This window comes from Cygnus atratus, chromosome 20 (genome assembly GCF_013377495.2).
Source record: "Cygnus atratus isolate AKBS03 ecotype Queensland, Australia chromosome 20, CAtr_DNAZoo_HiC_assembly, whole genome shotgun sequence".
NCBI classification, from domain to species: Eukaryota; Metazoa; Chordata; class Aves; order Anseriformes; family Anatidae; genus Cygnus; species Cygnus atratus.
In genome coordinates, this window is record NC_066381.1 from 3,447,531 (window position 1) to 3,460,279 (window position 12,749).

A 12,749-nucleotide genomic window follows, 5' to 3' on the forward strand; every position below is an offset into this window, starting at 1 on the left:
TTTGCCAGGTGTTTGTTTTTGTTTTAGAATATTTATTACAGAAAGCCTTTATAATGTAGATTTTGTCAGTCAAATGCAATGATATAACCCAGGTCCAGGAATTTACACATGCTTCTTTAGTTTCCTGCCAATTCAGTTTTATTAATTGCACTGCATGAATTGTATTTTATATTTCAACAAGCTGCCAGCATGGCTTTCAATAGAGCACTACACTGGGATGCAGGAAAATTGGACTCTAATCTAACCTCAAGTTTTACTGCTGGTATGAAATGGAAAATCCCTCCACCTCAGCTGTTTTCACTAATAATGAACAAGGAAAAACGATACTGACTTGATCTGTAAAGTGCTTTGAGCTGACCAGACTGAAGGTGGTCACTACATGTTAAAATAGCTTATGTTGCCTGCTCTAATATTTGTCTCAGTCACAGGCAAGCTCCATGAAGGCTGCAGATACTCAGTCTTTTTCAGTCACAGCAGAACTGACAGCCAGCCCTGATCCTCAGGGTGCACTGCAGCCACTAACCTGTCAGTCCTCACAAGTCCCATAAAGTACACACCTGCTCCATTTATAACAAAAGGCGTACAGACACAGAAAAACTGTGTTTAGAAACAGGGGACCCCGTAATTATACCCAATATTCCTGAAAAAAATTGCATTACACTGCACATGGAGAACACACAGCACAAGCATCACATTTTCTAGTCCTTCAAGGCCAGTAACAGAAAGCAAATGTGCTGAGCAACGTGCTGAGCACCCCTGCTTTGTACTCCGTTGCCCACTGAGTGCATGAACTGATTGAGCAATGCCCAGTCTGTTTTTTTTTCTCCTCTTTGCAAATGTCAGGGTTCAGTCATGCCAGCATGCATTGTAGTCATAACTTCAGACAATGCAAATGCTCTATACGCATTTCAGATTTGGCTAGTGGAAAATACCGACTTGTTAGTTGTGAAGGCACAAAAAAGCGAAGGGAAAGAGGTAAATAATGTTACTTACCCTCTTTAGAAGTAACAGAATCTGAGGAGGGTGGCAACAAATATAAAGTTAACAAGTGGAAAAACACAATTAAGTTAAATTAACCTGTGGAATACAAGGCCAGAATATATTAAGGATAATTAATGATAATTATATCGCAGCTGTAGTCATGTTAATTCTAATTAGAATAAAAAAAAGTATGAGACAACCCTTAAGTCTTGGTTAAAAATAAATTTCTCTGAACAACTTCTATAATAGTTTGATCTGACACTTAAGGTTTGCCCCTCTTGCCTTCGAGCCTATGATGACAGATTCTTTGATGGGATGTTTGCTGAACAGACTTCTGGTCTCCCAAAAGTGCCAGTAGGTACTTTGTCTGTACCTTTTGTTTTATATTCTTTGCAATACATCTGAGAATGCTTGTGGCAAAATAACAGGAATACTTGATTACTATCAGAGATGTTTACTGAAGAAAGGAAATAAGAAATGAATAGGGTAATAGGGTCTTTTTTTTTCTGTAAAAAATACTTTCAGAATATGAATTATGCGATGTCACAGCTATCCAGCATGCAAATTATATATATAGCTAAAGGAAGAAAAGAGAAAAATATTTGCAAACTGGGCTTAAAATGTGATGGAAACAGGTGCCCTCACAACAGACTGAAAATTCATTTATTTGATGTGTAAATGCAAATATGGCAGAGAAATCCACCTACTCACATCCATACCTATGTAACACATCAAAAGCTATGATATTTAAGCAGGCAATAAACACTGACCAAAATCGAAAATACCTAACAAGTGATCAAATCTCATTGTTTTCTTTGCAACTTGGTTTGTTTTAAGAGATTATCAATACTTTGTGACATCAAGGTCGTAACATAAAGCCATGACTATACTGCAATTGCAGAGAAAATTGCCTTGAGAATGACATACTGCTATGACCTTCAAGTCCTAATAGTCAGGCTTCAACTCCTTGACAATTTCTGCACTCATAATCCCCAGCTCATGCAGATTACCCTTCACAGGGCTGACATGAAGTACCTGGGAAAGAATAGCCAAGGAAAGTTGTAATGCTGGGCTCTGTCCTGTCATTGTTTCCAACAATGAAATAAAGAGGATATTAGATGGTAAGCCCTGTAAACACACAGAACTTCAAACTTGCAGGGCAGCTTCACTCTCCTTACCCACTCCAAAGAAACAAACATCACGTCACTGTATTTAAAGATCAGTTTTTGTACTAATGGATCTCGAAGTATGTTTGCAGGTCAGCCTGGGAAGGATCTGAAAAGAAATTATAACCTTGTTGGATTCATTCCATCATTGCTGCCTTGACTGTATTGTTTTGAGAGGTATGCAGCACATAAAAAACATCCAAGTCTGCAACACAGAAGACAGAAGGGTAAAATACTCCTCCCATACTGGTGTGGGCTTTAAGGAGGCCTGCATCACCCCCAACATGAAACAAAACCTGCACCACAACCATTTTGGCAGTTGTTTTCACTGGAACTATGCCTGCAGCCTGTCAAAGCCATAGGCTTAGCTAGGACATGTTGTCACCCAGCTCTGCAAGAAGCCAGTCTGATCTCCACATCAAAAGATTATTTGCAATCACATTCCACCTCTACAACCTTCTGGCCCACAGCAGACTACGACTACCAACATGAAATATGTTTTTGTCACCAGTTGCAGTGAAATCACATCCAAACACGTGGTCCTAGGAAGCATGTCAGCCTCACAGTTTGCCAATTTCTATAGGGAACGTAGGCCCCAAATTAGCAGAATTCATAAGTGCAGGTTTAAATTCATGTGTAGGAACAATTCCCATGAAATTAATTAGATCACCAAGTGTACACTGTTGTACTGTGGCTTGCAGGTTCACCCTGTCAGGATTAGACCTTTCCAATGTGTTACCTTGTTCTGATGCAGCAGAACACAGGTGTGATGGGATGCCATTAGAGACAACTCTACAATTTTAGCTTGTGAATTCTTTATTGCCTCAAGAAAGCTCCACTTTGCTTCAGCATTTGATTTTCCAATGATATTCCTGCCTTTTACCCAATTTTCCGGCTGTACCGACCAAGCCGTGAGGAAGTCAAATGCCTTGTCAAGCAGTCAAATGCCTTGTCAGTGTAAGTCAAGCTTACACTGGGCAAAGAACTACCTCTGACTGATGAGATGTTTTTTCAGTTATTAATTCCCATAAAATTCCAATTATAATAAACCATTTTATACTCTACAGTACTGCATCATGTACTTCTAACAGATTTGTACTGCTTTCTTTCAGTACACATGTATTCACATGCACATTACATTATATAGCACCTTTATCATAAGGTTATTTTCAATAAGTAATAATATTTCCATTCAGAGATGAGGCTTGCAAAACACAATTCCATATGTTTTAATGTACTGTAACAACATGTGATGATCACAGAGGACATTTTGCTGTATTCTAATTGTATCACATTAAACCTCCACATCCTCTAACAGTTAATCCCAATGAAGTGCCTGGCTGATAAACTGCACAAACAAACCAGCTAATACAGCTACTATATTCATTTTACAACAAAGATTAACTGCGCAGCTCTGTCTTTCTCTGTTCCTGGCTCCAAAGCTGAAGTAACGCGGTGCAGGTGGCATCTGTATTGCTGTATGCTCTGCCTCCAGGAGCTGAGCCTCTGAAAGGCAGAGGGAGCCAGCAGCTCAAACCCAGCTCGTATTCAGTTCAAGGACAGCTTGTAAGATTGTCTGGCCTTTCAGCACCTTTATCGCCTAGTGTCAGCATGGATTTCAGAAGATTGTTAACTGGGAATTCACTGATCTGACAGAGATAGTCTCTGAAGCACAGTACAGTCACAGAGGGCTTATGGCACACAATGTATATAGCCCTACCTGCTCGGGAAGCTGTTACCTCATTAAGAATCCTCCTATGGTGCAGCAGTAAACTGTAATTGATATTAATGACGACTGAAGCACTGAACGGGTAACTCGAATGACTGCATTTGTTTAATTTTAACACACAGAGAAGTAAGTGAAATAACCCAATAATCACTAAATAACCATTGCAGTGGTGGGTTACTAGCATAGCAGAAATCTCTGTTTCCTGTTTATGGGTTCCAAGTAGCTTTTTTTTTTTTTTAGCATCAAAGACTTTTTTTCTGAACTAAGGGTCCATTTTTATTTATACAAACAAACCTATCATCATACACAAAAGTTCTGCATGTACAAACATGTAATACTTGCATATAGATATGTTTATTAACATGCATGAAACCTGCACAAACGTAACTGTGTAATAAAAGAACTCAGCAGACACTCGATGTAGTGGACAAAGGGCACATTCCAGAGCAAAACTCTCTCATTTTCGAGAAGACATTTCATACTTTTCTGTTTCGGTTTGGCCACCTGTATATTGGCAGTGTCTTTTTTTTTGTCTTCTTTTTTTTTTTTCTAGCAAGTGCCTTGATGAATGAAGTTTTTAACCATTCAGTTAAAGATCATATCAAAATATTAATAGCAAGCACACAGGCAGAGTTTGAAAGCTAAATCACAGAGTGAACTTAGAAAATATTTAAAAACATGCTTATACCTAGCAAACTGGCCTGTTCTCAACTGATATGAGCACTGAATTCAGGAAGTATTTTAAGAGAATGATCAAGAGAGGGAAGCAGTAAGTGTAGGAATCAGCCCCTGTTCTCAGCTCTGGTGCCAGTCTAATAGTCAAAAGCAAGACCTGCATGAAATGCTTTGCTTAGCAGCCCAGAAATATCTGGGACAAATGATGTTTAGGGAGAAAATAGTTGCCACAACCCAGTAAGAACATACCGAACACTTGTATGGGTAACAGATGAACAAAAAGAAAAAATAAATAAATAAGATGTGATTCAGTTAGGAGAAATGTCTGTAGAACTCTACATTCCTCTGGACAAGTGCAGAAAAAGACAGAAGGGTGACACCAGGGAAATATCAGCTGGTCGCTACTGGCTGAAAACTGAACATCAGCCAGTGACATGCTCTGAACTGCAACCATTCATGGTTTATCTTTCACTCAAACACAAACATTCACATGCATCAGTCCCAAACTGATTGAAACATTATTCCAAAGGGAGTTGTGCCTTCGCACAAGCTACAGGCAGCAGAGTTTGTACTGGACACAGTAACGAGATTAAATCCTGGGGCTGTTTCCCCTCTTCTCCCTGTCTGTGAGGGAGGAGGCATCAGCAACCACAGCAATAAAAAGCAGCAGCCACAGCAGCTGGCAGTGGTTTCCTCCCTTCGTGGATCCAGGAGAACAGCTCATGCTTTATTCATGAAAAAGGAGGCCTCTGGAGGTCTAAGGAAAAAAGAAAAAAAAAACAAAACCAGGAAGTAAAATACTTCTTGGGGGCACTTGCTTGCAATCTGGCGACTGTCCAAAGCATCAGAAATGAGGCAGGGAAGGAGGATGGAGGCCTGAAACCTCCCTTCCTGTGATGGTTAAGGAGGACCACAAGGGCTAACTGCACCCTGCATGCCACCTGTGGTGATGGGGTGCAGCAGGGAACAAACTGCGTCCTGCAGCGGGTCCCATCCAGCCGAGGCTGCAGGGGTTCAGTGCGTCTGTCGTGAGGGCCAGTATGGGTGAGCAACAGGACAGGATTCCTCCAAGGATTGGTTTGGAGAGGCTGATATCTGCCCTAGCTGTTATAGCATGAGCTACTGCTTGGAGTTCTGGTGGACTCTCCCCACTTTGCCACACACCAAACTACACCACCCTAAAAGCTGTTTGCACATGCTTTCAGAATAGGAGCATATCTGAGCTCGGAATAAGCTTCTTGCTGGGAAAAGATATTATCTTCCTAAATGGCCAGACAGCCCTCTCATTCCCTTGCACCCCCAGTAAAAAGTAAAAACTCTCAATGGGGGCCTACAGGAAAGCTGGGGAGGGGCTCTTTGTCAGGGAGTGTAGGGATAGGACAGGGATTAATGGCTTTAAACTGAAAAAGAGTAGATTGAGATTAGGTATAAGGAAGAAATTCTTTACTCAGAGGGTGGTGAGGCCCTGGCACAGGTTTCCCAGAGAAGCTGTGGATGCCCTATCCCTGGAGGTGCTCAAGGCCAGACTGGATGGGGCTTTGGACAACCTTGTGTGGTGGGACGTGTCCCTGCTCATGGCAGGGGCTGGAATTAGATGTGTTTTAAGGTCCCTCCCAACCCAAACCATTCTGTGATTCTATGAATATTAGGACACACTCTCCTGCCTGCAATCCTTCACTTTCCTGAGCAGACAGATACGAAGCTGCAGATGTCATTTGTCCATCACTGACTGGAGACACAGAACTGTCTTGTCAACTCTAATTGTTTGCAGAGGGGCAGCCGTCAGTCCCCCTCACAGCGGGGATTCTAACACTTATACAACACCGGCTGTTCCTAATTTCATAAGCCTTACCATCAGGGATGACTGTTTCTGAGCTCTAATTATTTTGCACAGGACGCTAAAAGCCTTTTCTGAGAAGGCTCAACTTCTCACAGATTTCTGGAACATGCAGGGAAAGAAAGAAACTACCTATTACTTTGACAGACTTCCTAAAAGAGGACATATGCAGAAGATTTATCTCCAGAAAACTACAAAAGAAACATAACATTTTACATTAATATCCGTCCTTCATTGTCTTAATTACCATCTAATTAATATTAGTCCTCAGGATATATCCCCTGCAGGGCTAAGCAAATGAGAAACAAGCCATAGCAGGGCAGTCAGAATGAAAGGAAGGGAAAAACAAGGCAAAAAAATAGGAAAAAAAAAAAAAACCTTCAGGAGAGGCAAAGAAACATGCCCTGGGATGCAGCAGCTAACATTCATTTAATAATGCCAACATTTGATATGGAAAGCTTTCCTGGGTGGCTGTAAAACATATGGATAAACTCTAGCATGCAGTGGGATTAGATCAAGAATAAATTAGTATTTGAAGGACTTTTAATGGTACAATGGGTGGGAGAATGAGGAAGTGATTCTCTACCAGTGCAAGCATCACCTAAGATTACTGTTGCAGGAAAATTTGAAAAGCAACAACAATAACAACAACAAAACAAAACAAAAAACTAAAGACAACCCCCAAATTAAATTCTGGATTTGTTGAAATGAATGTGAGTTTTCTCCCCCACTCCCATAGGACTAGGACTACACAGTTACTGTGTAATCTTACAAGTTCAGGCAGGCAAAGTCAGTGCTGCTATCCGAAATGTCAGCCTCCAGCGCCAGGGCTCGCCGCCCGTCAGTTACCATCGATTTCTCCATTACCAGTGTATGCATTCTGAATCCCAACTCAGCAAAACTTAGTCACAAATATCTACAATAGATTACAAAAATAAATTTTAAGAACTTCAAGAAGAAAGAGTTTAAGTGCTGTAACCAGAAGCCGATTTAAATAGACTTTTTTTTAAAATCCAAACCACTTGAAAGGTTTCACTAAAATTCAACTTATTAGGAAACAAAACTTTTATTAAAAAGTTGAACAAAATCCTCACAGTGCAAATGTTTATGCTAGGTGTACTGTATCATAGTACCTGGCTGGCCTCTGATGCCTAATGACCATTATGGCGGTCTTATATTTATCTTTAGGGAGCCCAAAAGCATTTTACAAAATCTGATATAGAACCAATAATTGTAGAAACATGTGTTTTGTTATCTGCCTATATACTGAAGACAGCTTGTCAATTTATCAAACAAAAATATAATTTAAAAAATCGTATGTAGAAAGTGGTTTCAGGCTGGCACATCAGACCCTCCATGCTAATCCTGACATCAGGAATTTGGTTATCCTGTTACCTTCAGCATTAAAGTTATACAAACAACTGAGGAAGCTGATGATGCACAGCTTCTCTGCAACCAAAGCACTCTCAGATGCTTTTGGATACATGAAACAAAGGAGACTTCTAGGTATTTCTGCTACAGTTAAAGCTGCTTTGAGAAAGTGCAGGTAAAAATAAAAATTACAAAAGGGATAGGTAACTAATGCTTGAGTTTACTTGATTAGCATAACTTACTTTGACACACCATTAAAACAAGATTTACTGCATACGAGAAAAGACAGGCAAATTGTCTGATTTTATTTATGATATCCTGTATTCTTACATAGCACGTAAATGCTGTACCAACTCAGTGATAAATTACCCTGCTGCTTAAATACAGCTCTCTCAACACTGGAGCTTGTTCTCTTGGGTTTCTGTTTCAGAGTAACGTCACATTACAACAGGTTAGTAGAAAAAGGGTGATCTGGAAGCTGGGAGATCAGGGATTTTCTGGGAAGTCACTGTGCCCAGAAGCCACTCCAATCTGCCTGCTCAAACCTGCAGGCGAGTCTCAGTAAGGACGTATCTGATATTACTTGTTCACTTGGAAGGGGCAATACCTGGATGACTAATGCAGTTATGAGAAACTTCTCCCCACTTCTCAGACTTCTCTCCTGTGATAACTTTAGTTCAATACAGTAGCACTAGCAGCAATGAATAACAAATGCCTTAAACTGGGAAATTTAGATAAATGACCCTAAATTTAGAGAGCTGGCCCAAGAACAGAGCCTGGGTTACAGGGTTAATATCCAGATTTACCTCCATGGTAGCATCTTGTTGCTTCTCATTTGAAAGATGCTGCATGGAGCACCAGGGCCACCTGGCACCCCACTGGGCTGCTGCCAGTGTCTGATCCCCACTGCATGCAGCACCTGGGTTTCGCTAAACTTTAACCCCATAAAGCAGAATTAATCCAGCTTCACCCAGTAATTCAGGACTGTTCCCTTTCATGTTCTTCCAGACCAGGGAAAGGTTCATGGGCCATTTATTTTTGGGACAAAGTCTGAGTGCATATTTCAGTATTATGCTGTAGCCTTAAAATTACAATTAATATGGTTATATTAAGACTACTACCAAATCATTGTTTAAATCCTAAATTGATACACAGCCACTACAACAACTATGCAGAGCATGTCCTATTTTTCCTTGTAAGTCTGTGCAAAAAAAAAAAAACACTAAACATTTGGAATAAAATTCACCTGTATGCACAGCAGTCTGAAGATAATTATGTTTTTATTTGTCAGATTTTTCGCTCTTCCTCTACCATTAACACTTTACAAGCAAGCCAGACCCCACCCCTACCTCATCTTTTGCTCAATTCCTCCTTTATTCTTAAAGAACTTCCTGATTTGATTTGCATGTTGCAGCCCTTCCTTCTGACACTTCGAAATCCACGCTCCGCAGACTTGAAGGAATCCAGACTGCTACTGCCTGATATTTCTTGGGCTTCTGATAAACAATGACATTACTGTATTTTCATCTTTGACATACAGAAAATGAACACAAACAAGTATTATTTAAGATTTACTCTGTTTCATTCTGCTAAACAAGGACACTGATCAAGTTTTGGCCAGCATTTAGGAGACTACACACGACTGAAATGAATTGCATAATGTCATGCAGTACCAGCTGGGGGCAGTTGGTGGAGAACATTACCAGACTGTTGACGTAAGGAACGAACACAAGAAACTACAAATGCATGGAACAGAAGAATCATGCCATATCACGGCTGCACTGCACCTGAGCAAAAGTCAAGCAATAGTGTAACAACTAAAAAATAAATAAATAAAAACTGCTTTGCATCGACTCCGTTACAAATTTCTTTTGAAGTTTCTGGCAAACATCAATCAAATGACCATCCACATTCCCATTATTATGGGATAACAGAGGCCATGAGACCAAGCGTTATGTCTGAAAACACACATGAAGTGTCACATTGGCAAAAGAATGGATGACCCCAGACTGTTTACTTCTAAGTCTAACTACTTGATATTACCATTCATCAAAGGTTAATGATACAGCCCCCAAATCTCTCTTCTGGTTTTGCAACAGCTCACAGCTGAGCCTTTAAGCAGGCGGCTCACAGACCACAGAGCCATCGGGTTTTTTCTTCTTCATCAAGTTCCTTCCTCTTGTGTGAGGGAGCCCCTGCAAGGCTCTGTTGCAGGAACACCCTTTGCAACGCCAGTCATGCACACGGTTGCTTCCTCAGCTTACTTGGTAAAAGGGAGGATCTGTGCCCACCCTGGAGCCAGGTTTTCATGCAGACAGAGCCTTGCTACGGTCCCTACGGTGACACCAGATCCTGACACAGAGGAGAAAAGGGGCAGCTCCACACCAGCCCCAAGCTGCAGGCGCAAGCAGCCAGAGGCTCCGAGGGACTGCTGCAAGAGGGAGAAATGGCATGCACAGTCGTTCCCCTCTCTGAAACTTCTAGCTTAATCAACAGTGTTAGCAGCCAACAGCTGCAGTGTGGCTTCTAGGAAAACGTAGGCTTGAATCCCTTTTCTGCGGACAAAAGAGGGATTCCAGGAGGGAGCCTGCTCTTTTAGCTGTCACTGGTGACCCTGGTGGCTCCTAACACAGGTGTCCGTACTCCCTCTGCTGACTGAAGCTGAAACCACATGCCTGCTCTTGCGCTGTGGACACACAGTTCTCTGTTACACGCTTCGAACAAAAAAAGAAAAGGAAGGAAATTTCAATTACATTGTTAGTCTTAAGCATCCAAAGAGCAGAAAAGTAAGAGCAGCAGGTGACTGCTCCCGAATCCTGTTTTACAGCCCAGTGTAAAGCCCTGGGCAAGTTAAAACTCATCCCTCAGCACCCACATAAAATCATAATAAAGCTTCCCTCCATTAAAATTATGATGATCTAAATCCACTCATTAAAGTGTTTTTAGATACTTATAGGAAAGAATTGTAATTTTATTTTATTTAACAATATTAGAGCTTCCTGATAGCAACTACCTTAAATTGGTCTTCCCAGCTTCTCTTTCATCGTGGTCTGTGACCTCCCTCACTTCTAGCAGAACGAACTGCTTAACCGCAGACTGAGAAGCATACTGCTTATAATTTTATGTGGCAGGATAAAAAAAAAACCATGGTGAGGTACTTTATGAAAATGTAGAGAGCAAAGAGACGCCATAAATGAAAGTGTTCAGGTAGCAGAGCAGGCAGATGTCACGCTGTATTTACGCAGTCTGTTCGGGTGATCTGCTGTTCTCCACAGCTACTGGAGATGCTAACGTGAGAGGAAGGCTGAGGAGGTGGACAGGGAAATAAACTAGGGTATGGCAGTGTCTGAATGTGTGACCTCAGCCATTATATGCGGGAACAAGTGTTAAGCAGTACACCTAACAGTAGTTCAGATCAGCTCAGCCATACCTTCCAGGGACATTCTGCAGAAAAGCACATGAACAGAGGGATGCTGTGATGCTGCAAGAACAAGGACAAATAACCTGCACATCCTGACAGCATCATCTCCCTTTTTCCTCTTAGAGGTCAAGCTCTACAGGAACCCAGGCCCTTGTCAATCTGGGAGCAGACATGCCAAGCTCAGGAAATACCCTAATGCAGTAATGACTTATTTCATCAAGCACCAGTCCAGCCTCCCTTCTAACCAGCCCATCATTATTTGCACTGCTTGTATTTCTCCCAGCTTTGCTTTATGCTTTCAGCCTCAATGAACATGAGACAAAATTGTTGGTAGCATCAGAATTCATTCCACTCTCTCCAAGCTAGCAGTGTGAAAGGGGGAGAGAGAGAGCAGGGAATAGCCTCAGAGGGGACTGCAGACTCCGCATTTCCCTGGCAGCAAGGCCATCTGTGCTACGTGACCTACTTGCGGCTGCAACAACAGCACACTGCAATAGGAGGTGACGGCTTTCACTGAGACTGGAGGGCTGCTGGGGATGGGGAGCAAACAGCCGAAGGAACTTTGCATTTCTCTTAACAGTGTAATTTAAAGTCTCAGCCCCTGGCATCGTAGACTTGCTGGGTAACGTATACCGGTGTTAGCCTTACTAATAATGGTAAGCTGAACTCACAGCTTTCTTTTCTTTTCTTTTCTTTTCTTTTCTTTTCTTTTCTTTTCTTTTCTTTTCTTTTCTTTTCTTTTCTTTTCACTCAAAAGCAAAATCACTTTGAATATTATACATTTCTCCGCTCCCTCCCACAAACATTGCCTATAAGATATATTTTTTTATTGCTTATCTGTAACAAATACACAGTACAGATGCATATTTTTCACTAAGGATTGGCTGAAGTTAATTTATTCTTTTATTCTTTATTTCTATTCCCTTTCGTGTTTTATGTCTCACATCCACCATCACCATTTCATCACCATAGCTCTTCGCTATCTTCAACTCTTGCCTTACTTTTGGTATCTTCAGCAGTTTCAGCTTCTTGTTCAAACTCAAAACAAAACTACCTTCAGTTTCACCAGCCATAGCATGCAAAACAGCAAAACAAATGCTTTCTGCATTTACCCAGCCCCCTGACAAAACCTCTTGCATGGGGCTCTCATTTCCCTATAGGGCTTAGAGTAGAACCTCCTGACTGTAGCCAAGCTGAGAGGAGCCTCCACATGGTCTTTAAAGGACTCATTCCCTATATCAAGCACCTACAGCTGGGTCACCCTTGCTTCTGGGATAACCACAAGATCTCTATTTATTTCTCTCACGGTGATCTCCATTACTGATAATAGATGCTGTCTGAACACATCTAAGAGCACTCCTCTCGTTAACTAAATCATTAGCAAAAAGCTGTTATCTGTACCATATACTGATCACAGATACTTAGTAAGCTTTTTATTTATGTATTTATTTATTATAATATTTATTTATAATGTTTATTATATATATATTAATATATATATCTTTTGGGTGGGAAGGAAGCAGGTCTGAAGAAACTGTCTTAAATTCAGGGTCATTCTCCTTTCAGGAT